Genomic DNA, 5,000 nt, shown 5'->3' on the forward strand with positions numbered 1-5,000 from the left:
TAATCTGCTCAAATCTGGCATCAAGCAGGAGGAAAAATCCGGGGGATGAGCATCATCATCACGTTGCCCTCATCTGTGAGGTGTGTGCAGTGCCAGTGGCACGAGGAGAGGGGGGAGAGAGCAGGATGGACAGAACCAGGAAGTGGGGAAGAGGGAGAGAGAGAGAGAAAGAGAGTGAAAGAGACAGAGACAAAGATCGAGTAGTGTGTGAGTGGATGTGAAAGAGAGAGAGAGAGACAAAGAAATAGAGAGAGAGAGATGGACATGTAAGTTCCACAGGAGAACTTACATGGACATGTAAGTTCTCCTGTGTATTTTCCAGCTCTAGTCAAAGTTCTAGTCTTCTCTAGTCAAAATCAACCAAAAAACTGAGGATAAATTGAAATGAAAAAAAAAAAAAAAGACTAACTGTTAGTTCCCTAAATATTAAAGATAACTAACACACTACCCACCATGCACTGTTTGACATGCTAATAACGTGGAGACTATTTGGGATGTTTAATCCCTCTTCAGCGTCCATGAAAACCAGCCATAGGGTAGGGGCCTTAGTTTAGACCACAGGCTGAGTTCTAGGAAGCTTGGCCAGGGTTGGGCAACATGCCAGACCCCTCTTGCATCACTATGGTCCTGGACCAGGACTCTGTGTCAGACCCAAACCCCTCTCCAGGCACTGGGAAAAGAGATTACAAACAAACACTGGATTCCTGGTGAACAAAGCCCCCCAAACTACTCAAGATGACGGATGATGGTGGGAGCATCTCTTGACAGCTAGCTAATCATGTCTTTTTTCTTCCATTCTCTCTAACATTTCTGCATTGTGTCGCTTGTCTCTTTTTTATATGTGATTTGAAGCAACCCTTCCTCCCCTCCAAATTAGCCAATACCCTGATTACAACATGTTAAACACTAACTCTCTGTCACCAAACTATTTAGCATGAAGGGCTTTGCTGACCATGGAAACTGGCTTGCTTTGATGTTGGTTAATGGTAAGCATCAATGTGAAATGTACACATAGTGCTTGTGGTGCTCTCGTTTTTCAAACGAAGCAAACATCTGCGGCTGGACTTAATGCTACCTCGATCGCTCCACTGACAAACTGCAAGAAGATTAAGGGTTCTCTTAGCTTAGTGAAAACAATTTATTTAAAAAATCAGACTGAGCTCGTTTTAGCATGCTGAGCCTGCAGATATGGTGTGCTGCTGCTGCCTCCAAAATAACAGCCAAAGAAGCTACAGGAGACAGGCATTGGCGTGTTTTCCCTCCAAACAGCAACGGGGCGGCTATTACCAATAGCATTGCTAATTGGAGTAGCTAAATCAACAGTCCTTACAATGTCTTTAGTCTGAGGAGCTGACACCTTCACCTGCAAAAATCTAACTAGTGACCTCTGACTCATTTTGTTCTCTTCTCATCTCAAGCTGAGATTCATCAGCCTCATCTCTTCATATAGTATCTCACTATTAATGCACTATTGACGAGAGCCTTCTTGATTCTGGGCTTGTCATCAACCTAGTTGGCCAATCAGGAGTGTACCCAGGCATGCAAGTCTGTATCCAAGGCGACTGGCATATGATGTTGGCAGATATGGATGCTCTACTCTGTCAACTCTCGCACACCTGAGCAGCTTCACAGAGAGATAAGATTCCCCCGGGGATCTCTCTCTCTCTCTCTCTCTCTCTCTCTCTATTTCTCTCTCTCTCTCACACAAATGAGTTCTCTCTCTCTCACAAATGAGTTCTCTCTCTCTCTCTCTCACACACACACAAATGAGTTCTCTCTCTCTCTCTCTCTCTCTCGCTCCTTTACACACTCGTATGCAAACACATCCACATACACAAAAACACCCACATACACACCTGTGCGGAGAGCACAGTGCATTTATCTAGCCTGTAGCCATGCAAAACATCCCTCAGCTGTCACCAGAGATGACAGCACACAGCAGTCGCCGACAACAACACAGATGCAGTGAGCAGCAACAGAGTTCGGAATGTGAGAGTCTAGGTCAATTTTTAAAAGAAATTAACCCTGAAGGCAAATCATGTTCATTTTTGGCATACAACATTTTTAGGGGTTTTGAAGGGTCCTGAATTCAAATCTTCTGTATGCCAGGCTCAAAAATGTCCCATAATGCCTCAAAATGGAAAAAATCCAATATGGCCGCCGCCACCAGGTCAAAATCTAATTAATCACTTATCTTTTGGACTGTACAAGGTAAAAACCTGAATGTAATGTGCTTTTATATGTTTTCACATATAGGGAATTCAATGCCATGCTCAGATTTAAGATCAAGACTAGAGAAAATGCTTGAAATTAATGTATATGGTTAAAATTGTTGTCTCGGATAATGAATAATTCATGAAAAAAGGACCATAAAACAGGTTGATGGCTTTCTGAAGTATTTACTTGAAATATGTTTAGAAACAAAGTCGATTACCATATTTTAACTATCTATTTATATTATTTATCTGTTTTTATCTATTTATCTGTATTTTAACTATTTATTTAATAATGCATATTTTCCTATTATTTAATAATTAATCCATTCTATTCTATTCAATTCTTGAAACTTCTTGGTATGAAGAGGTAGGCTACACACTTAGGAGTGGAAACTCTGTCTTCGCCTCTTGGGCCTTATGGTGGCAATGGTGCAGGTAGTCCCCCTTGCCCTCCTTCACATGCTCCCAGTCCAGAGGTGCCTGTTGAGCCTAGGCCTGTGCCCCCAAGGGCCCTCCCAGGCCATGGTGACTGTGTCCCGCAGACTTCACAGGGCCCTACACTGGTGGAGAGATCACGCCAACACCGATGTTCTCGATGGTCAGGGCATCAATGGTCTCTGGACGGACCCATGGCTATCCCAGCACATCAATGTCCTGGAGCTGAGGGCCGCTGTCCTTGCCCTCCGGCACTTTCTACCGTGGCTAAGAGGCCAACATGTGATGGTGAGGACCGGGGGGCTTGGGGTCTCCAGGTCTTTGCAGCCTGGCGACAGACCTGTGGCTCTGGGCTCATCCCCTGTTCAGCTCTCTCAGAGCAGTTCATTCCTTGAATGCTGCGGCCGACATCTTGTCAATTGGCTTCATCCAATTCACAAAGGCTAACTAGCTAACATTTTTTTAGTTTCTTATAATATATTAATTATTCAGTTATAGTGCTGGGCGGTATGACCGAAAATGTATATGACAGTATTTTTCAAAATTCTTACGGTTTCACGATACATGACGGTATTTTTTTTCATGCATAATCAGATGTTCACAGCATTTTCTACAGGTTAAGAGAGGAATTGCTGCAGTTCATTGACTAAGGGTGGTCTATTTTACTGTCATGATGTAGAATACTCCACACTAATGGTAATGCAGTTTTGCATGGCCCCAGAAAATGATGCTGTTTACAAAGAGCCACTCATGATTCTAATGAAGAATCTAATCAGAATGCAAAGACAATTGCAGTCAAAATACAGAACTTTTACTGTGCAAATTTCACAAGTACATCTTGTATAAAACCAATACAAAAAAGTAGTGCAACTTGCAATAATTATACTTTTTTGAAAATGATACAATTTAAAATAAAACCTCTCTGTTAATATGCTTACTCTGTCAAATAGGCCTATCAGAAATGTATTGTTATTGTGTGGTTTACATTACGTTAGTGGTAGGCTAACGTTAACTTCATGTGGATGTGGATGTCTTGTTAGCCTGCCATGAGCTTCGGTTCGGTTCGCTAGGCAAAACATTAACAAAAAAGTTCGTTTTGGTGCACTGATGACAGTCAGGATCATTTCTAACTAGCCAGCTAGTATTGCTCAGTGCATGTCTATAACATGCTTTACTTGCTACCTGGATAATTTCAGCGAATATTCTTAAGGTGAGATGAATGATAAGATCATTAAACTTCACTGTGTTCGGTGGGTTGCTAACTAACGACATCACCTACTACTAGCCAGCTAGTTACAGCTGTTGAACAATCTCAATAGAATTTTCGTGACGGTAGGCTAAATCCTTTTCAATAGGTATCCCTTAACGTTTTTCCTTAACTAAAGAAACAATTTAAGGTATTATTCTGTGCAACACCCTTAAATAAACCCCTTACCTAAGGAGAAATTAAGCCTTAAGGGTCATACTTTAGGGGAAAAACTTAAGGTGTTTTGTGTTTACCCTCACAGTGGCATCATGCGTGCGTGTGAAAAAAGTCCCGTCTGAAACACTGTCGCGCGGCGCAGCGTTCCAAATGTTGTGTAGGCTAATCAAATACACCGGTATGGCGGTATATTAAAAATTCATATCATAACGAAAATACTGTATACACCGGTATAGGGTGTGAACCGGTATACCGCCCAGCACTATTCAGTTAGCCTATATATAATCCTCACATAACAATATTTACATGCTATTACAGATGTATTACATGGTCCTAAACAAATTGTTATGATATTATGTTATAGTTACTGCTGAGCATCATGTGAGGGGAGCGACATAATTCACAAGCGCCTCCTCAGTGTATAGATAGAGGGTGTGGCCTCATTCAGGGTTACATATGGGTATTTGTGTGTGTAGGGGTAAGGATAGGGGTGTCATCATGTCAAACATGTCATCATAGCACACTGGACATCAAAACAATAGGCTGAGGTACAATATTTCATTAGTAGGCAAATCTAGTAGTAACAGTTTTAAACATAGGCCTTTAGGTTAAGAGTTTCAAGCATTTTCTTCAAATACTAAATAAATAGTTAAAATACAGATAAATAATGTAAATAGATAGTTTAAATATGGTAATCAACCTTGCTTCTAAACATGTTTCAAGTAAATGCTTCAAAAAGCCATCAACCTGTTTTATGGTCCTCTTTTTTCATGAATTATTCATTATCCGAGACAACAATTTTAACCATATACATTAATTTCAAGCATTTTCTCTAGTCTTGATCTTAAATCTGAGCATGGCATTGAATTCCCTATATGTGAAAACATATAAAAGCACATTACATTCAGGTTTTTACCTTGTACAGT

General features: G+C 40.9%; 1 protein-coding gene across 3 annotated transcripts in view; it reads right to left on the reverse strand.

Moving 5' to 3' along the window:
• The window catches only part of LOC121698424 (protein TANC1-like), a 72,307-nt gene that overhangs the window by 25,549 nt on the left and 41,758 nt on the right, over nt 1-5,000 (reverse strand). The gene's annotated exons all lie outside the window — the stretch shown is intronic.

The sequence above is a fragment of the Alosa sapidissima genome, chromosome 23 (genome assembly GCF_018492685.1).
Source record: "Alosa sapidissima isolate fAloSap1 chromosome 23, fAloSap1.pri, whole genome shotgun sequence".
NCBI classification, from domain to species: Eukaryota; Metazoa; Chordata; class Actinopteri; order Clupeiformes; family Clupeidae; genus Alosa; species Alosa sapidissima.